Consider the following 23,383-nt stretch of genomic DNA (forward strand, 5'->3'; position numbering starts at 1 on the left):
ATTCAGAAATATCTACAAAAAATACTGCATCATCTTTTCACACTAACTACCTGGAGTTAGCACAAACCCACAGGTTAAAGAGCACCACCCCCGACAAGACTGCCCTTACTGCAGACATCAGCAATACTTTTAAGTCTCCAGTTTTCCAAACTCACACTTCTGATTGACTGGCCATATATTCAGGGGTTTCCACAAACCCTCTCCCATTAGATAATTTGCTAGAATGTCTCAAGGAATCCAAGAGAAAGTGCTATACTTAACCATTATGGTTTTATTACCAAGCATGCAGATCCGGCGACCTGGCCAAATGATGAGACCCATAGAGCATACATGTAGCCTTTCCACCTGGCCCTGCTGTTCTGTCATCCCAGCTATAACACTCTTTCTCTTGCTTATCTTTCTTGTCGCTGCTTGTACCAGAATCATGGTAGAATGACTGGTAGTGAGAACAATTTGCTCTGCTTTTTCTCCTTCTCTTAGTGTGCCACCAAAATATGGAACATTTTATTTGTATTCACCTTGGAGGACTTGTATGTTTATGGCTCATTGAAAAGTAGATAAAGTCATTTTTAAAAAATATATTTTTATTGATTGCAGAGAGAAACAGAGAGGGAGAGAGAAATAGAAGCATCAATGATGAAAGAGAATCATCAATTGGCTGCCTCCTGCATGCCCCACACTGGGGATCATCATGCCTGCAACCTGGGGATATGCCCTGAATGGGAATGGAACTATGACCTCCTGGTTCATAGGTCGACCCTCAACCACTGAGCCACTCTGGCTGGGCAAGATAAAGTCATTTTAAAAATAAAAATAAATGAACAAGGAATCTAATGAACAAAAGAAAACGATGAATAAAATAGAAACATGGAACAGACTAAAAAATCTCAGAGGGAAGGGGGGAGAAGGGGTGTGAGAGATTAACCAAAGATAATGAAATGCATATATTCACTACACAGACAACAGGGTGGTGAAGGCCTGGGGTGGGGTAGGAACCTGGTGGAAGGGGACCATGGGGAGAAAAAGGTGAACATCTGTAATACTCTCAGCAAAAAGATAAAAAATAAATAAAAGTTCATCTACACTAGTTTTCTTTCTTTGTTAAAAATAAAATAAATAAATAAATACATACATACACACATACCTACACACAAAAGAGAAAACTTTTTTTTACCAATAGAGGAACTTAGGTTTAAAATCATTTTATTGAGTACTAGAGGCCTGGTGCACAAATTCTTACATCAGTGGGGTCCCTCGGCCTGGCCTGCAGGATAGGGCTGAAATCGGCCCTCTGACATCCCGAGGGGTCCCGGATTGTGAGAGGCTGCAGGTCAGGCCAAGGGACCCCACTGGTGCATGATCAGGGCCGGGGAGGGACCCGGGAGGTTGGCCAGCCAGGGAGGGACTGCAGGAGGGCTCCAGGCATGTCCGGCCCATCTTGCTCAGTCCCTATTGGCCGTACCCCAGCAACAAACTCACCTACTGGTTGAAGCATCTGCCCCCTGGTGGTCAGTGCATGTCAGAGTGAGTGGTTGAGTGGCCTTAGCATATCATTAGCATATTATGCTTTGATTGGTTGAATAGTGGGCCAGATGACTGGACACTTAGCATATTAGGCTTTTATTATATAGAATTATCTCAGAAAGGCATCTATTATCTTTTATTTTATTTATACTATATTTAGGTGCAATTTATTGTTTTTAACTCTAAGAAGAGTTTATAATACATGCATAATAAATATACCTAAGAGAACTAAGTTCATACCTAAAGTCATCGTGTGCTGGTCTCACTTTCCTAAACCTGTCATTTTCAGAGCATGGAAATATTATCTATTTTACTATTTTACTAATCAATTGGCAGTATTTTCTTGCACTGTTACTGAAAATTTCAATCATGTAGATAATTGCATTTGAATTTTTATTGATTGCTTGTTGCCCAAACAACGAATTTCAAACATTTAAGCCCTTTTGGTTATTTAGATATTCTTTATTATTTTCAATTGTTTGCTGCCATTGTTTGCTTACATTGCATGTTGTTGTATTTTCCAAATGAAGGAAAGTAAGAAAAGATGTGCAAATTGTAAACCTATAGCTTACTTTGTTGATACAAAAGTAACACACTGAATCATGCAGGAAGTCCACTAAGTAAATCTAGATTGCACATATTTTTAAATTGAAAATATGATAATTAATTTACTGAAAACTCCCATGAGATGTAACTATATGTCACAGGTGCCAAATTAGAAATCTCCAGGTTATAAGATCATAACCCCTAGAGGAATATTTATCTGTATGTTTACTTAATATCTAACAGCATGTGAAATTTATTTATTAATATGCCTGCAGGTTTCTCTCTAATCCTACTTCTCAAAGATGCACACACATAGATAGAAAGCCAGGAGGGGGTGAATTGCCCTGGAACTGTTTCCATCTAAGCTGAAAAATATGGTTATAATGGGAAAAACAGAGTTGCTCTTCTTCTGACCTTGAACATTTATACACATCCTAAGTAAAATATTTGGACAAATTCTAAGTCTGTCTTCTTCATGGCATCTTTCTTGCAATACACCTCTTCCAATCTAAGTTAGCATTGATTGCATTCTCATTGATTATAATTTCCCTATAGGCCTTATTTTATCATTTCTTATAGTTTATATGCATCCCTCTATTTCCTTTGAATGCTCTACATTGATAGATACCTTGGTGTGATAATTTGTTTTAATACATGTTCAATAGCCAAGTGACTATGTACATTGGCATCTACCAAATGTTTATTAAATGTATTTGGTTTGAGTTGAATTCTATTTACATATAAGGACACTAAAATCTGTAAGCCAATTATGAAAGTTAATGATATTAAAAGGGAAGGGCAAACTTTAAAAAAAAACCTATCAAAGAAATACATTTTAGAAAGTGTTAGAATGGAATTTTCCAAAGCACTTTTATTTTTCAAGAGAAGCTATGATACATGATTGCATTAAAAATATGGTTGACATAATTTTTGTCTAAACAAAATAAAGTATAGAATTGAAGCAACTGTCTGAATAATTTAAACCAAAACACTGTACTTCAATTTTCTATCTATTTAGGGTATAACTATTGATCTGGCTTGAAGCATCCAATGATTGCCTTGTTGCTATACTTCATTTAGCATGTACGGACTTAGTCATAATGAAAGAAATTTGCTTGAGGCCATAACAGCTAGGCTGCGTGCAATGCTAATACCAGATATTTGTATAATGCGGTAGACTTATAAAAGTGCTTTTACATCAGTTATTTTATTTGGTCCTCAAGTAGTATGGCTAGGGATAGGAAAATTGTGAGGTAGATAAGAGAGTTATTATAACTCACACTTCATAGTTATAAAAGAGAGGATATTTAGTATTTTTTTTTTGCAAATAACTAAATACTTTGCACAACTGTCTCTTGCCAATATCAATCTAGTTGTTTTACAATGAAGGTAAGGCTTTGAAGAATAGCTTTGAAGTCCAAGCTAAAGATTTTGATTCTTCTTTTGTAGGCAAAGAGGGAGATTTTTCCTTTCTTTCTTTCTTTTTTTTTTTTTAAGGTAGGAAGGTGGGGCACATTACTCTGATAGTAGATGAGAAGGGTGTTGAGAATGGAATCTTAGGGCAGTATTTTCCAAACAGCTCAGAGTACACATACAAAATGTTAAAATTTGCATGGCACACTGAGCCTGTCAGGGCTGCTCCTTGCTGTGGGCTACCAGGTCCCCATGGCCTGCTCCTCCCAGCTCCCCTGAAGGCTGAGTGGCTCACCATAATTTCTCTCACTTGAACCCATTAGCTTCATCAGCAAAATGTCTGGCATTCCCCTTGAGAAATCCTGCCTTTGCAAAAGGAAGGAGAAAGAGGAGTTAATGAAGAAGGATGAGCAAAGGGGAAAAAAAGACAAAATCAGAAATGAATCAGGAGAAATTCTGTCATAAATCAAGGGAGAAGATATGTTAAAAGTAGGAGTGAACCAAAAAAAAATTGACTACTGTTGAAAATCATATGGTAGTTCAATTTTTATAGCCATTATGGCAAACAGTATGGCGGTTTCTCAAAAATTTAAAAATTGAACTCCCATGTGCACTAGTCATTCTATTCCTGGATATGTACCTGAAAATTGAAACCAGTATCTGAAGGAGATATCTGCATACCCATGCTGTTATGGCAAATAAACAATGACCATGTTGATTGTAGCATATTCACAATAGCCAAGATATGGAAACGATCCAAGGGTTCATCAACAGATGACTGGGATGATACTCAGCCATGAGAAAGAAGGAAATCCTGCCACTTGCAACAACAGGGATAAACCTTGAAAGCATTAAGCTAAGTGGGAACAGTCAGACAGAGAAAGACAAATACTGTATGATCTCACTTATAAACAAAATGCTGAACTTGTAAAAACAGAGAATAGAATGGTGGTTAGCAGGGGCTGGGGGAATTAGAGAGATGTTTAAGAGTACAAACTTATAACCAATAGATAAATAAGTTCTCAAAATTGAATGCACAACACAGTATTATAATCTTCAAAGTTGTTGAGGCTAAATTTTAACTATTCCTAACACAAAAAAGGAATAAACATATGTGACTTGATAAAGGTGTTTGCTAATGCTACTACCCTAATCATAGTGCAGTATATAAATGTATCAAACCAATACATTGTACACCTTCAGAAGAGGACACTGGGTAAGAAAATGTCATCCCTCATTGCTTGTTAGAAATTAATTTGAGTAGCAGGGGGAGCACAGAAGGCATATTGAGTAGTGACAGGGAGGTTCTGAAGTGGCATGTGTGGGTCAGTGTTCTTATAAGAACCTGGGTGGGGGAAGAAAAGAAAGTGATGGGCTGGAAGGAGAGACAGGGTTCTTTGGGAAGTTGAAGACCTAAGTGTGTATGCACATCAAGGGGAAGAAGATGTTTGAAGAGAGTATGGGACTGAAAACATAAGAGAGAAAAATAATTGAAGCAAAATTTGGGAAATTGAGAGAGAAAAGAATCAAATGCATGAGGAGAGGGATTAACCTTAAAATTGTTTTACAATATACTTTCATTTTAACAGAATAGAGGAAAACACTGATGGAGAGAGAGAGATCTTGAAGGATACTGAAGAAATGAGAGAGTATTCTCACCCAATAGCTTTTGTTTCCTCTGTAAAATAGAATGCTGGGAGGATGGTAATCATTCCACAATTCCTATTGGGGAAAAGGACAGGTGACAGGGTAGAGTGAGGTTAGGGTCAGATGAACCTATCATTCATGTCTCAATACTGTGCTCAACAATGTGTTAGGTGCTGTAAAAGATATAACATTCATATGGAGTGATTCCTGACCTCAAAAGGAAACACACACACACACAAATACCTATATAGATAAGGGAATCCTTACAAGCTGAGCTGTTTCCTGAAAAAGCATTTAAAAAAAAGTCTTATGAAAGAATTGGGGGAGGGGTGTGAAGAACTGAGAAGAGCTTCATGCATTATTTGGATATACAGGGGTTCAGATTGTAGCAAGAAGCAGAGGCCAGCATAAGGATGGCTTACACACCAGTTAGCTGGGAGATCGTCAGATAGTAGAACAAGTGAGTGATTGGGAGAGGTAGGCAACATGACTTAGAATAAATAGGAAGGGATCAGAGTATAGGGTGTCTGTAGGGAGGATAGAGATGCATGAAGATTAATTAGGTATTTACATGCAGGATGGAGGAGATCTCGGAGATAAAAGAGGTACAAACATAATCAGCCAGGAAACTTGCAGCAAACCAGATGTGAGGCAATAGAGTAATGCTGGTGCTAGGATGAAGAGAAAGGGATGAATCCAAGAGCTATCCTGAAGGAAGATTTGCTAAAGTAATGTGACAGATTGGGTATTGATTGGGAGGAAGAAAAGAATATACTGTGCTTTTAAGTTTCTACTTCTGGGAGGTGGAAAAATGATGCTGTTGCCAAAATAGATATGTGAGAAAGGAAGGCAATTCTGGGGTGAAGATAATGAGGTTCATTTGGGGGCTTTTTGAGTTTTTTGGGGGATAACAGTAAAGATGACTGTTAGGTTTTTGGCCTTTAAAGTCTATGGTGGGAAAATACAGGTTTTATGATTTGGATTATCACCAAGAAGTCCTAAATGAAGCTTTGGGAAAGAATCAGCTCACTGAGAAAGTGCGTGAAGAGACAGAGCATCAGAGAATTAAGATCTGAGTCTCGAGGGACATTTCCAGTTAAAAACTAAGAGCAGGAATTCAAGCCTGATAAGGAGGCAGAGTCAATGGTCAGTGAGTGTGAGGAACTAATGAATTGACATGTTCTGAAACAAGAGAGAGAAGAAAACTTGGAGGGGCAAAGGCGTTAATTGCAGGAAAGGTTGTGAAGCAATAGAATTTATCTAAACCCACTGAATTTGACAAAAAGGAGATCATTTAAAATCTTCCAGAGGTCAGTTTTAGTGACATGGTAGAAGTAGAAGAGAACAAAGGCACCAGGTAAAGGGACAGTTGGTATATAAATATGCTCAATTCTTTCCAAAGGGGAGCATACTAGAATTTCTAACAGAGTCCTGAGGAAGTGCGTTAGTGATCACCGCTGAAATTGATGGAGTGTTGGACTAGACCCTGCTGGCCCTTTAATCCCTCAGTCATCCAGAGCAGCTTCATTTGTATTGTGTGTGTGTGTGTGCATGCGTGTGCACACACATGCTAAATTTGTGATGTGTGATCACCTATACACAAGCACATGAACACACACATGCTTGTGTATACGTGTTCACACATCATAGATGTAGAAGTTGCATACAATATTTTATTTGAAGAAGTGCTTGATGCTAAAATAACACACACAATTTTATAATCTGCTCTAAAAGATTGACAATTAAAAAGAAAAACATTACATGATTGCTATAAAGAATAGCAGGTAATTTTTTAAAAGATTATCAATAATTTCCCATATGTTAGAGAAAACTGGCTAAGGATCCATATAACTCTGAGTTTTCATTTTGGCTCTATTTACAAGATATGTGTGTGAGATTCTTAACTTCTCTTAACCACAGTTTTCTCCTGTCTACAGTGGTTGGATAAGACTGGAGTAAACAAGAGTATTCATTTTTTTTACTCTAATTTCTATTTCAGTGAGTGTCATTTTCAAAACCATGCACTCAGATGTACAAGAAATGAAACTTTACATTCTATACTTAAACTTAATGTCTATCTTGAGGTCCCATTCTTATTGAAAGAAAACTTAGTTTAGTCGTTTGAATATTCAGTTAGGTTAACTCAACAGGTTGGTCTTTTCTCAGACATTTCAGTTTTAAGCCCACGTGAATTCCTGATTTACCTCTTCATGTAGTCTCTCCAGTGTGGCATCTAAGATCTCCTGGTTGCTTCTGGGCTTCTGGACGAGGCATTTAGTCCTTGGTCAGCTTGTTGCCATTGACCCCCATTAGGATTTGTCCTCTGGCCTCCTCTCTGCAGGCATGGGCTGATGTGTAAATGTGTTCGCTGCATCTTCTGATGTTGATGTATAAATGTGCCAAGCTGCTTCTACTGCTGTGTGGCTTCTTCTCACCCTGACCAAGAGTCTCCTATCTGTTCACAAATTGTTTCTACCACCTAAGATATATTTGCCTTTTCAGGGTCGTGTGAAAACGTGAGTCACTGTTGGCAACACGCCGAGGTTTACATCTATTTGGGGGATTGCCCTGAGGCCCCTTGGACCTGCCATCTCATGTCTAATCATTTTTGTGCCACCTTTCACGTTGACTGTTAGACATTTTTCTCTAAGACATAATGTTCTTGCAGTAACCTTTGTCCTTGGATTTACAAAACTAGCTGAGATTTCTGTTCTTATTCCCTCTGGGAAACACTAGGAAAGAGGGGGCAAATTGCAGAATCCTCTCAGAAACCCACATCAATGCTCAAGAGCTGTTGCTCCTGCCCTTCTTAGAGTGTCCTGAACACACTTCTTCTCTCCTGTCAATAGCAACTAGTGTGGAACAGGGCAAAACCCTGCTTGCACCTGGCCATGCACATTTACAAAACCTTTCTACCTTCAGCCTGCATCTACAGTAGGTAAAATGGCCTTGGGTGTTTTGTTACATTAGCAATCCTGTTGTGACCTGGCCTTTGATGGTAGATGAGTAGGCTTGACAAAGGCCTGCCAAGCTGCTCCAGAGTGGCTGAGGTCAAGTTTGATGCCAAGGGATGGCTCTGAAGTCTTCTTCCCTGATATTGTGTTTTGTTTAGTTTGTTTTCTACATGAAGCTATTCACACAGGCATGGCTCAAGTAGGAAATGAATTCACTCATATCTTGGAGGTTTGAAAGGTAATTACAGGTCACCATAGGCACAGCCTAGACCATCCTGCCCACCTGGTTCGGTCATCCTACTATTATTTGGTCCTTCTCCCAACCTTCTGGGCATAGATATTCTAACTAGGTGGCTTAGTAATCATTCAAATGGAAGATCCCTCCTGGACTGCTTCTAATTCAGGCATGGTTCCCTGCATAATCATTTGATACCAGGATGAGGATGGCTGAGAAAACTGCCTTAGCACCTTTTCTCAGAAAGGACCCCTGAGAGTAGGAGTTATTTTGATGATTCCTGGCATACCTCTGAAATCGTGATGGTGGGTTTCTTATTTGGTCTTGGGAACCCTAACACACACACACACACACACACACACACACACACACACACACACACGCACACTTCTTTGCATGTGCTTAAGCAATATAATGTTATTACCCTTATGGTGGTATAGCCTTGGGAGCAACTCACTCTTATGTGCAGTCTTAATTCTAGTCATCTGAAAAGTTTTCTATGCAGGACTTCTAGTTGACTGACTAAGGATAAAATTCCCTCTGCACCACAAGTTTTCTAAACCACGCTGCCTGCTGGGTTGATCTCTCTGTCTGTTTCTGTCTGTCTGTCTGTCTTTGTCTCTGATAGAGCAAGTCATCGATAGAACATGACCATTGGTTGACCTGCAAACTGGTCACTGGCAATTGGAAGCACCTTACCAGCTTCCCTTTCCTTGGACTGTATATTCTGCCCACTATTCCCACACTAGAAGCTATTTCAAGGACACAGCCTTGAAAACACAATGTGCTGTTGATGCTATTTGGTCTGTATTTGTGACTGAAACTCATTAGGCCTCTACATAAACTTATATGATTCTGGCAGGATGGTGCAAAAATCTATTTGTCTTGTGGCCATCCAAGACAAACCTCATATATAAGTTCCCTTGCTTATTAAAACCACCACCTACCAATCTAGAGTGTCTTCCTCTGTCTTCGGTCTCTCCTTACTCTTGGTGTACCAGGACCAATTTTGAGCTTCACCTGGGAAAGTCTTTTTTCTCTTTTGGAACAGGGACTAACTCAATAGGATTAATATTTGCTTGTAACTCTATGATTTGTCTAGGATTAATACCAATTAAACTAAGTTTATAATCCTTTCTTTATTAGAAGTCCCTTTTTATGAAACAAGCATCTCTTTCTACCTTCAGAATGCATAGTTATTTAACTAGTAGGGATAAAGCTCTGTAAAGACTTTCAGAACTCATTTTCTTTATAGTTCCATGTTTTGGGGAGAATCCTATATAATAAAAGCCTAATATGCTAAGTGTCCAGTCGACCGGTTGGTGTTTCAACCAATCAAAGCGTAATATGCTAATGAGATGCTAAGGTCGCTCAACAGCTCGCTATGATGTGCAGTGACCATCAGGGGCAGACGCTCCAACTGGTAGGTGAGCTTGCTGCTGGGGTTTGGCTGATTGGGACTGAGTGAATTGTTCACGCCCTGGAGCCCTCCTGTGGTCCCTCCCTGGCTGGCCAACCTCCCGCGTCCTTCCCTGGCCCCAATCAATCGTGCACCAGGCCTCTAGCCTATATAATAAAAGCTTGAGCGACCATTATGGTGGAACGAATGGAACAATCAGTCGCTATGATGTGCACTGACCACCAGGGGACAGACGCTCAACACAGGAGCTGCCCCCTGGTGGTCAGTGTGCTCCCACAGGAGGAGTGCCACTCAGCCAGAAGCCAGGCTCACGCTGGTAAGCGCAGCTGCCAAGGCATTGGGAGTCTCTTTCAATACCACAGCAGCAGGCACAGCAGGCCAGGATGAATGTAAGCAGTGCCTGGCCCTATTCGGGCTCCTCTCTGGCTGCCTGCTGCTTGACACACTGCTACATCGCCCGAGGGGTCCTGGACTGCAAGAGGGCGCAGGCCAGGCTGAGGGACGCCCCCTTCCCAGTGCACGGATTTCGTGTACTGGGCCTCTAGTACTGTCATAAAGTCCCTAGGGTTTTCTTTCTGGAAAACCAGTGCATTCAAACTAATATGTTTCAATGCCTTTGGGTTGTGTAAGGCTTGTTTTAAGTTTTCTGTAAGGACCACAAGCCTAAGGATGTTTAACATTGAGGATAATCCAAAGAAGAATGAGAATAATGAAAGACACTGGAAGTAAATCTCATCCCAAAGGAATTATGCAGGCATGCTTTCTAGTTCTCAGATAAGTAGGATGATTTTCACAAGAAAGAATGTGAAGGAAGAGTAAAAGGCCAGAAAAAAGTTGACAATCCAGATTGAGGTAAAGCCAGAGTGTTGAGGGCTCACTTAGTGAATAGTTTCACTTTCTTCTTAAAAGAAACATGCAAATCAGCATGGGCTTTGGTGTCAAACTGAAATATTTGATATTCGGCATGACACAAATGATAATCAACACCATATTAATCTCCTTCTATTGTGTTAAAAAACATGGAATAAGTAAAACTAATTTAATTATGTGCTCTAAGAAATCCTTGCTTATCCTGGAAGTATTTGATCCAATGACAATAGGTTATTTATCTAGACTAACAGTTTACTGATCAAGACTCAATTCAGGAATTTCTCCTTGATGTTTTTAACCAATTCAAAGCTACTATGTCATAAATTCAACTTACACCCAACGAGTTCCCCACCTTCAATATCCACCTTACAATCATCCAATCAAGACATTAAAAACCTAGAATTCTCCTCCCTTAAATCCCCATTTCGAGGTGCAATTGAGATTCTGTTGAAGTGACGTTAGCCATTTCTACTGTAGATCTAAGAAACTTGGCTCTATCAGTGGGTTTATATTGTGGTCTTTTAGGTGATTGGTGGTCACCCCAAACTGGATTTCAATTGTTCCTTTAGTTAACTAAAGGTAACTTGTTTAACTGATTCCACATATGAAATATTCATAGACCAAAGGTTTTCCCCCCAGTAATACCTACATACATGAATTTCACTGTAATGCAAATAGAAACTCATATGAATTAAGCAGCGATGCATTTGTGAATAATGTTCAAATATTCTGAATTTCCTCATAAATTCTGTAAGGTGTTTATTATGACCTACTTCTAGGCTTTACACATAAAATGATCTAGAAATGTGCCTAGATCTTCTTATGGGGATGCTGTCTAGTCTACACTGACTTCCTTTATAACTTTGGGGTAATTTGCTTATCACAGTTTCATTTTCTTCATTAGTAAAATGGGATGACCACTGTATCACAAAATTATTGGGAGGATTAAAGGGGTTCATGTAGGAAAAGATCCTAGAATGATTGTTAGTATATGATACACATATAACCAGTGTTAGTTCCATTCTTCCTTCTATATATTTCTTTCTTTAAGGTGTATCCTAGTCTTAAAACAAGAAAAGATAGTTCTCACTTTTATATAGTGCTGGCCAGAGAATTTAGGGATTCAAGTCACTGCACATCCCCACCACCCAGCAAATATCCCATAGCACTAAGGTGGGAAGGGAAGGCGGTATTCAGTGCCGATCGAGGGGAAAGCAATGAAGAGTTCTGTGGCTTCTTTACTACTTGGAAATGGCATCTCTACCATTTTAACTTAGTTAGAAGCTGCAGAAGTTAGTACTCTTCTGGCAGTTGATGTTTTCTATAACATGTAGAATAAACACTATGAATTGAGATTACCGATGACATAATATTGTTTTTAAAGTTAACCTATTTCTGAGTGGAAATTCTAATGCTTCTTTGCTTAATTTATGATGAGTTATTAACCATTGAAAACAATCAGATCTTGCCATATTTTTTATCCAAGTTTTAGAATTTTTTTTTTTTTGTAGCTGAAATTTCTCTTCCTTCTCTCTCTTTCCACTTGTATCCATCTGCCTCTTTCTCTCAAACACATATCCGTACACACACACATTCGCACACACTTGCATTTCTTCCTCTCCATGTTTCCATATCACTGGCTTTTACAGAATCTGTGTTTAGGCAGTCTGGACAGCAGCAATCTAAAGACAGATTCCATCAAGGCCTTATCTGTTAGAACCTGCAGTGTTTGCATTTGGATTCAATATCTAACAATAATGTGGTATTTTATAAACATTAGTGAGGATGATTTTGCACTGGTCAGCAAAGGTAAAAAAATAGGTGCTTTGGGAAAACAAATAAAAAAGGAATTGGATCTGTCTCAATAAATTGCACAAATTGTAAATATCCTAAAGATGCGGCCGCTTACTCTGGCAAAGGAAAATAAAGCTGACAATTACGCTTTAGAATGAATAGGCGAGTTATACGATGGCTAACCATTTTCTTTACAAACATTCTTTTATTAAGTGCAGTGCTGTATTTATTTATTAAACAAAGTTTCTATTCCACATGCCTGTTCAATTCTTCAGATTTTATTTTAATGCCAATTAAGATTTACATTCAAGTCATACTTCTTTTCTATTCTGGTTTGTGTCTGCAGATACACTTTTCCATCAATTTAAACATAATTATAGAATAATCTTTCACAAATATTATAGTTAATGACATTAGGGCCTTTATAAATTCTGGTTCTTAATTTATACACATTAAAATTTCATTTGAAAGGAAGGAAGTTTGAATATTTGAATATATTTTTGAGACATTTTATAAAGTTTCTAGCACAGTGTGCCCCAAAGCCCTAGAACTGGTCATGTTTGGTTGGGATTACATGGCCTGGACTAAGTCAGAAGCAACTTGAAAGAAATTATTTCTGGCTTTAGCAAGGCAAAACTTAGTTCGATTATGCGCTACACATCCCTCCTCGGCTTTAGAGAGCAGAACCTGACATTTTATTCAGGCTAGGGTCTGAACAGCGCTTTGTCTAATGGGGAAAGTGACAGTCCTTTTAAGGTTTCACAAGTACATGCTGTAATGCAGAAACTCTATGCACAGAAATTTGCCATTTCAAAATTGATAATTCAGGGCTTTGTTTCGACATGGATTAATGGAATTATCATGTCAGATAATTTCTATTCTCCTCATTGAATAGAGAGTCCTAAAAATCTGCTGCTTAAATTAGCACTCAGGAAAAAACGTAATCTCCCATTATTTTATTCACAGTTGTGTAAGTTCCAACAAATGTGAATGTGTAAAGTAAATTTATTGCTATATTCTGAGGGTCTGTCTCTTATTCTTGAATCTTTTCCAACATTCAATCTACATCAACTTTTAAAATTTCTTTATGTCAGTACATTTTATAAACTATTATGAAACAAGGTCTCATAAAACCAAGAGAAGACATGTTCTGTTGTACAAATGCTGGGAAAGAAATTTTGTAGAACTTGCTGTTTGGAACAATGTGGTCTGTCTGTTTGATTAAAGTATTATTTCTTTTCCTTTATACCTTTAATATAATGTTCTTAACATTAAATCCAAATATATTGACAATGTTGAGTTGTCAATGTTAGTTTGATTAAATTTTCATTAGATATATTATTTTAAGCATTTTTGAATTTATAAAAGTACTGTAATTTTCTTAAATGGACAAGACTCACCTATTTTCAATACTAAAACCAAAGGATAATAAAATTCAATGAGCATTCACTTCAGCAATGTCTTTTTCAAAATACCTTTATTTATATAAAACAAGATCACACTATATTACCATGAAAATATCCTATAGGAGCTCTGCAACTTAGTCTATGTATTTTTTAAAATATATTTTTATTTTATTTTTTTATTATTGTCTAAAGTTAAAATATATTTTTATTTATTTCAGAAAAGAGGGGAGAGAAAGAGATAGAACCATCAATGATAAGGATCATTGATCGATTGCCTCTTGCATGCTCCACACTGGGGATCGAGCTTGAAACCCTATTCGGGTATATGCCCTAACCACGAATTGAACCATGACCTTCTTGTTTATAGGTCGATACTCAACCACTGAGCCATGCTGCCTGGGATAGTCTATTTCTTTTAACTTCATATAATCTGACTTTGATCTTTTGTACTACCTAAAGGCATAAGTAGGTTAATTTTCCTAATCATTTTTCTGAGCTATATTTTCATATTCTTTTGGGAATATTGATTTTATATTGTCACCTGAAAACACCAATACATCACTCCCAACTTCATGCATTTAATTGTAATATCATTTGTTGATAAGTAACCAAGTATACTATACTGCTCAGGACAGTCTCAATTCATACATTTTATTCAGCCTTAATTATCAATTATGTAATTGATATAATTATAATTTATTGATATAATTATAATCTCCTCCCCTTTCACAAATACCCTGGTTTCGACAATACAAATCATCTATTTTGGACCTGCTGGTACATTATCAAGATGAGTAAGATTTATGTAGTGCAACAGAAATTCTCCCCCTTCCTCCTCCTTCTGGAATTTATCTCATTTTTTTTTCTTTATAACTATACTTCCTGCCTACTTCCAGTTGTGAATAAACATAGACATAGGTAAACATTGTTGATGCATGACCTTTGCCCAGATGTGATGGTAGGTAGATGACACTGCATTGAGCAAATGAAGAAACTGCTGCTTGGATCAGCAGTCACTTAAGAGGAAAGATCATTTCTCCTTTCTTGCTATTTAGCCAAGCATTTACTGTGGGGATTTCCAAAGACCTTGTATTAGGGTTTCTGCCAGAAAGTTGATGGTCATACACACATATCTAGAGAGTAAATAGTTTGAAGTCAAAGGGCACAACTCATTGCATTTATTCCATACATGTTGTTAATTTCAGGTGCTCTTTCTACTTCTAAAGGTCAGGACATATCAATTTGATAGCTCATTCCTGTTATACCTAATATTTTCTTTACTTTACATGCAAACACATCCAACAGCCAAAAAGGGGCAAAGCAAAATCATGTAAATTGCCTGATCTTTTTTTTTAGTAAAAAAGCTGAACGTAGCAGCCCTGCTCATCCAGCTTCACAGAAAGTTTTGCATTGCTGAAAGGCCTTTCTGGCCTTCCTATTGGACAACAGAAAGACATAAAGGAGCTATGAGGACTGAGAGCAGAGACTGCATGCCCTGGTTATACAAGCTTGTTTTGGTTATTCCCAATGGTGTGCTGGAGCGGGCTACCCCTGGCTCGGGAGGGCAAATTGTGAACATCTTTTCCCAACTCTGTATTCAGTGATATTATGCTGATAATGTGAAATCATCCTGGCAGGAATATTTACACAAAAGATATTGTCAAATGCTACAAATCAAGGATTTTTTTCTTCAGGAGTCAACTTTAAATATTTACCAAAACACCATAAATCAATCCTCTCATTAATGCAAATCTACTGATTATGTTAATTCAATGAATGACATTTATGACTGATAATTTATATTTACTAGGGGACAGGATACCTACAAATTGTTTCATATTGTTTATGGATATTTTCCTGTGCACAAGTGGCATCCTTCCCTTCCTACTTTTTTGCACCTCACCTTTGTCACCTAATAATATGTCTTGGGAGATTTTCCTAAGTTAGCACATGCAAATCTACTTCATCTTGTATTAACAGGTGTATTACTGTCATTTTATGGCTTCACCAATGTTTCATTGCCCAGGTCCCATTCATGAAAAACGAATAGGTTGTTTCCACCTTTTAGCTATTATGAAGAATACTGCCTTGACCATTTTTTCATGCTCTATCTTAGTATAAGCCACTTTATGTTCTGTAGAAGTGAAAATGCTGCATCAAAATGTAGGCACATTTTAAACTTTGAAAGATATTGTTAATTTGATATATATTATTAATTAGGATTATTTACAATCTATTTTAAAACATTGAACTCTTTTCTTCTCCTCCATCCCTTCCCTTGTCCCTCCTCCATTTTCTTTACTGGTGGGCTATATCAGATTTGAGAATACACTGTCAGGCATGTACTTTCCATCCTTTCAAAGAGATATTTCCAATTGGAGGATAACATAACAAAAATGAAAATGTCAGTGTTCTCTTAAATTTCAGCAAATAAATAAAAAGCATTTACCTATGTATTAGGCACTATCCTATATAATAAAAGGGTAATATGCAAATTGACCGAACAGCAGAACAACTGGTCTATGACGTGCACTGACCACCAGGGGGCAGACGATCAATGCAGGAGCTGTCCCTGGTGGTCAGTGCGCTCCCACAGGGGTAGCGCAGCTCAGCCAGAAGCCAGGCTCACAGCTGGCGAGCACAGCAGTGGTGGCGGGAGCCTCTCCTGCCTCTGCCGCAGCACTAAGGACATCCCCCGAGGGCTCCTGGACTGGGAGAGGGTGCAGGCCGGGCTGAGGGACACCTGAGTGCATGAATTTCATGCACTGGGCCTCTAATCTATATAATAAAAGCCTGTGCAACAGTTGCGGAGGAATGACCAGAACAACCGGTGCTATGATGCACACTGACCACCAGGGGGCAGATGCTCAACTGACCCCTGGTGGTCAGTGTGCTCCCACAGAGGGAGCACCACTCAGCCAGAAACTGGGCTCATGACTGGTGAGCACAGCAGCAGTAGTGGGATCCTCTCCCACCTCCCCAGCAGCGTTAAGGAGCAGCGAGCCACGTGGTAAGGAGCAGCAAGCAGGTGGGCGGTAAGCAGAAAGGGGTCCAGGACATCTCCTGAGGTGTCCCGGGCTGTGAGAGGGCGCAGGCCGGGTCGAGGGACACCCCCCCTCCCAGTGTACGAGGCCTCTAATATGCTTATAAGAATCTGAACCCTCAATAGATTGAAAAGGCAGACCTGTTCTCTGGCCTCATATAGATTACATTCTAATAGGAAAGCCAAAGCAAAGAGGATCAATTGTATTTGACAATCTGTCCACTCCATATATGTGTTAAGCCATTCCTTCTGTAATATCCTGTCTGTTTCTAATAACTGGTTGTAAACCAGTTGCTCTCAGCTATGATCCCATCCTTCGCCATTCTGAGAAAATTCCCTTTTCTTCTTTGATATATTGCATCTCATCTTCCTCTTTCTTATTCCCTCACCCCTCCCCCCCAATTTTTGATATAGTACAACCTCCAATAGCTTCTTGAGAAAGATGCACGGAAAAGTACATTTTTGACACTTGGCTGTGTTAAAATGTCATTATTCTTTCCCCATACTTCCTATAGCCTAGCTTGAATAAAAATTCTGGTTGCAAGTAAATTTATCTTAGAATTTTACAGAATATGGTCTGTTATTTTCTAGTTTTCAATATTGCTGTTGTGCAATTTGATTGGTAGCATATAACCTTTATTTTCTCTCTTAAATTTTGAAGACACTTTTCTTTATCATAAGTGTTCTGCATTTTCCAAATAAAGTTTCTTAGACTGAATGTTTTTAAATTTATTTTGCAGAGCATTTGGTGGATCATTTCAATCTGGAAATATATTTTTCAATTTTAGGAGGTGAAGTACCAAGAGTGGGTCAGTGGAGCAGTCTTCTTCAGCGCAGGCAATAAAGAAGTATTTAAAAATACTAAGAGAATTTAAAAATAATATTACAGCTGACTAAAAGATGCTCTGTTTTGATTACCATGTGCCAACAATTCTTCTCCCAAATTATTATTATTCTAGGTTCTGAATTACTTCTGGTACTGTTGAATTTTAATAATATATATGTAACCTTAAAATGAGCATATTTGCATTACTTCTAATAAATAGCATTCTGAGTGAAGATTAATATGGAGAACTCCTAGTAATATAGTTGTCTTTCTCCTTCTGAACAGGTGCAGATGTACCTGCATTCATTCATTCTGAGAGTAAGTTTATAAGGGTTTAGAATCTGGAGTTCTCTTTGGGCATAGTTCCTTGTTTTCTGCCACTACAGTATTACATATTCTTGTACCTACATAGCATATTCAAAGTAAGATAATGACAGCATAGCCATTGTAAAAATGAGAAAACAAAACTTGAATGACTTCAATCCTGTCATTCATAGGACCAACTGAAATTTTTAATTTGGAGTTTAAAATTTTTTAAAAGTGAAGTACAGTACAACCTGTGAGTGTAATATTGGTTTTGTAAGTACATTTTTTAGTTCACATATAATATTTTACTAAATTTATATAACTTCTAGTCAGCTGACATTTATTCTTTTTTAAAATTGTTATTTATATTAAATCAAAATCTTATATAATAAAAGGCTAATATGCAAATTGACCAAATGGCAGAATGACTGGTCTCTATGAGGCACACTGACCACCATGGGGCAGACGCTAAACACAGGAGCTGCCCCCTGGTGGTCAGTGCACTCCCACAGGGGGAGCACCGCTCAGCCAGAAGCTCAGCAGTTGGCAAGTGCAGCGGTGGTGGCTGGAGCCTCTCCCGCCTCCACAGAAGTGCTAAGGATGTCCAAATGAAGGCTTATGCCTGTGGGGAGGACATCTCCTGAGAGCTCCCAGACTGCAAGAGGGCACAGGCCAGGCTGAGGGACTCCCCCCCCCCCCCCAGTGCACGAGTTTCGTGCACTGGGCCTCTAGTAAATTAATAAAATGATTAGCAATTCTTACAAAAAATAAATGTGTCAATTATAGAAAGGTAGTATTAAAATTATGTGTTCTGGACTTTGGATAAACTTTGTATGCCAATGACTTTAGGAATTAGTTTTATATTGCTTACTTTGATGTTTTCTTTACTTCTATATCTGTCTTTTCAAAACTCTTCTTATTTAGATGTTGAAGACCTTGGTTTTATTCTGTAATTTTCTTATTTTCCTGACCTACATTCTTTATTTTTTCTTCAATCACTTTCAAAGAGATTCCTTCAACTTTTCATTTCCATTTTTAATTAATTTTTCAATTTCTACTATCACATCTTTAATTTCAAAGAGCTCTTTCTTATTCTACAAATTTTATTTTCTTAATAGCATACTTTCTCATTTTATGGAAATTAAATATATACATATATTTTACAGATTATATATCTATATACTCATACATTTAACACTCTAAGGATAATAGTTATAGATTATTTTCTTTTAAGTGTTCTTCTGCCCTCTATATTTTTTTCAAACAGTGGTTTGGTCTTGTTTTTCTTGTTCATGTTTGAGGGTTCCCTAAATGATGTAGTCATCCTTGTCTTTCCATTTATGTTTAAATTAAACTACTAAAAACTAATTTTAAGATCAGCATGCATAAATGGGATGTATATAATGGTGAGTCTCATAGAAGAATAATTGAATAAGAGCCCAGCTATTTTGTCAGTGACCTCAGGTTGTTCTATCTGTGGCCATTACTCCTCAGGTGGTCAATTTCCCCAAAGAAGGTCCCTTTAATTCTTTGTTAGTAGGAGTATAAGAATAGAGAGGTGAAATGTAATATAAGGTCATATTACATCTTAAAGATTTATGTATGAAAGGGGCTGGTGATCTTTTTGCCTGATGTCCTTGGAGTCGAGAAACTCTCTCATTCCGCTCTCAAGAAATTGTTTTCTGCCAGGCTGTGAAGTCTGGGAAAGAGCAGATCTGAGGTCTGACTGTTTATACACATTTCTGATAATCCAATTCAATCCAGTTCATCTATTCTTCTAGTTTCTGAGCTCTGGGGTGTCAATTGACTTGTCTCTCATTGGCTTCTCTTCCTGCAGACATTTAGCTTTCAACACCCTCAGCTCTAATTCCACCATGCCCCAGCTATCCTCTCAGCATCTTCAAAATGTTGTTGACATTATTCTGCTAAATTCTCTTTTCCCCTTTCTAGCTATATCTATATTTAGAAAGCTAACACACACACACACACACACACACACACACACACACACACTAGAGGCCCAATGCACGAAATTCGTGCAAGAGTAGGTCTTCCTTCCCCTGGCTGCTGGTACCGGCTTCCCTCTGGCACGAGGAACCCGGGTTTCCCTTGCAGCCCCAGCTTCATCCAGAAGGTTGTCCGGAAGGACGTCTGGTCTAATTAGCATATTATGCTTTTATTATTATAGATGGTATACCAAAATGTCTGTACACTTTGAATAATTATTAATTCTAATGTGTTAAATCTGAAAAGAAAGAAACATCGATTGAGCTATCAGCTGTTCAAGTGTGTATACATTTTTTGGGGACACCCTATATATGTATATATATTTTTATTCTGTTACTTTCATTTTATGGGTTACTATAAAACAGGAATAATTGTCATATTGGCTATATTTAACCACAGATCTTTCTGAGGGACCCAGGCAGACAGTGCTCAGCTTCCTGTGGACGTGCCAGCTTTCAGGATCGGCAGTGTTGGTGATACTGAGGGAAACATGGTCTGCAGAACATGCACTCACATCCCTTCCTGAACTGCAACAGGCAGACTCCTCCGTACGCTGAAAATTCTGTCAAAGAAAACGCTTTCCTTTTAAGTGAAGGAAATAATTCTTAACATTTTAGGTTTATTAGTTTTTGTTGTAAAAGTGATGCATAACTCACTTTAGAAAATTTGACAAGTGAAGAAATTTATAACCAGGTGTAGATGCCTATGTTTTTGCTCCAATCTCTTTTTTCACAACTGTGCACGATATACAGTCTTTCATAATAATTCTCTCGTGCTGACTATATTTTAGCATATTTTATGTATTGCAAAGTAAATACAAATAAAAAAGAGTGCATATATAAAAATTTAAAGACAAATAATAAAATAAATATTCATGTGCCCACTCTATAGATTATGAATTAGGAGAACGTATTCTTGTTATTTTATTGGCCAGATTATAAACCCTGTATAATATTTTAAACTCAAGTTTGTTATGTATTTTACACTTACACGTATTGTTTAATTTAATCTTAATAACAGCCATATAAGGTAGGTACTAATATTAGCCCCATTTTATATACTAGGAAACTCAGACTTAGGGAAGTTAAGAGTTTTGGTCAGTTAATAGGTGAAAATTATACACATATAAACACACACACAGAGTTAAGGGGCAAGAGGCAAAACCATAAACCTGTTATTTGAATAGAGAAAATTTTATAGAAAGAACTGTTACCTAGTTATAGTTGTTAATTAGGTAACTAAAAGGGTAAAAAGAAAAATTTTAAATGTCAAGTAAATAGCAATTATAAGAAACTAGAGGCCCGGTGCACGAAATTCGTGCACGGAGGGTGGTTGTCCCTCAGCCCAGCCTGTACCCTCTCCAATATGGGACCCCTCGAGGGATGTCCGACTGCCCGTTTAGGCCCGATCCCGGTGGGCAGTTGGATCCCTAAACGGGCAGTCGGACATCCCTCTCACAATCCAGGACTGCTGGCTCCCAACTGCTTGCCTGCCTGGCTTCCTGATTGCCCCTAACCCCTTCTACCTGCCAGCCTGATCACCCCCTAACCACTCTGATGCCAGCCTGTTTGCCCCCAACTTCCCTCCTCTGCTGGCCTGGTCACCCCTAACTGCCCTCTCCTGCAGGGTTGATCACCTCCAACTGCCCTCCCTTGCAAGCCTGGTCCCTCTCAACTGCCCTCCCTTGCAGGCTGGGTGCCTCCTAACTGCCCTCTCCTGCTGGCCAACTTGTGGTGGCCATCTTGTGCCCACATGGGGGCAGGATCTTTGACCACATGGGGGCAGCTATATTGTGTGTTGCAGTGATGATCAATCTGCACATTACTCTTTTATTAGATAGGATAGAGGCCTGGTACAGGGGTGGGGGCCAGCTGGTTTGCCCTGAAGGGCGTCCCGGATCAGGTGGGGGTTCCCTTGGGGTGTGGGGCGGCCTGAGCAAGGGGCCTGTGCTGGTTTGAAGGCTGGCCACGCCCCCTGGCAACCCAAGCAGAGGCCCTGGTATCTGGAATTTATTTTCCTTCTACAATTGAAACTTTGTAGCCTGGAGCAGAGCCAAGCCTGGGGCTCCCTCCGATGCCGGCAGCCATTTGTGTTGGGGTTATAATTGAAACTTTGTTGCCTTAAGCGGTGGGCCTGGCCAGGGTGTGCAGAAAGCTTTGCTTCCCCTGTTGCCGGCGGCAACCCTGGCCTGCTCTCTCAAGCTCCATTCTGCCGCCATTTGTTTGAATTTATTTACTTTCTATAATTGAAACTTTGTAGCTTGAGTGGAGGCTTAGGCCTGGCCAGGGCAGGCAGAAAGCTTGGCTTCCTCTGTTACCTAGGAAACCTTGCTCTCTGTGGCTGTAGCCATCTTGGTTTGGATTAATTTGCATACTAGCTCTGATTGGATGGTGGACATGGCTTGTGGGCGTGGCTTGTGGGTGTGTCAGAGGTATGGTCAATTTGCATATTTGTCTATTATTAGATAGGATAGCTACCAAAGGTATTGCAAGTTTTACAGCCTAGAAACTTAAAGAAAAGCCTCTGTAATTCCAACACCCCACATCTCTGAGGAGGAGGCTCTGCTCAGCTGGTTTCAGTGTCTCTGACTGCACAGAAGCGGCTTCTGGAACTAGAACCCAGACTCAGAGGAGCAGATGTCTCTGGGGAGTGTTGACCAGGTTGGTTCTGCAAAGGCTAAAAAGTTGTAGTAATCCTATATAATAAAAGGTTAATATGCAAATTGACTGAACAGTGGAATGACCAGGCACTATGACACGCACTGTCCACCAGGGGGAAGACGTTCAACACAGGAGCTGCCCCCTGGTGGTCAGTGCACTCCCACAGGGGGAGCTCCGCTCAGCCAGAAGCCGGGCTCACGGCTAGAGAGAGTAGTGGCATTGGTGGGAGCCTCTCCTGCCTCTGCGGCAGCGCTAAGGATGTCTGACTGACAGCTTAGGCCTGCTCCACGGCTTAGGCCTAAGCTATCAGTTGGACATCCCCCGAGGGCTCCCGGAATGCCAGGCTGGGCTAAGGGACCCCCCTGAGTGCACGAATTTCACACGCCAGGCCTCTAGTCCTCTCTAATAAAACGGTAATATGCAAATTAACCATCACTCCGCTACATAAAGCCACGCCCACCAGCCAAGCCACGCCCACCAGCCTATCAGGGCGAGTATGCAAATTAACCCCAATCCAAGATGGCTACAGCCACAGAGAGCAAGGTTTCCCAGGTAACAGAGGAAACCAAGCTTTCCATAGCCGTTGCAGGCCTAAGTCTCCACTCAAGCTACAAAGTTTCAATTATAGAAGGTAAACAAATTCAAACAAATGGCGGCAGAATGGAGCTTGAGAGAGCAGGCCAGGGTTGCCACCGGCAACAGGGGAAGCAAAGCTTTCCACACACCCTGGCC

This window comes from Cnephaeus nilssonii, assembly GCF_951640355.1.
Source record: "Cnephaeus nilssonii genome assembly, chromosome: 6".
NCBI lineage: Eukaryota > Metazoa > Chordata > Mammalia > Chiroptera > Vespertilionidae > Cnephaeus > Cnephaeus nilssonii.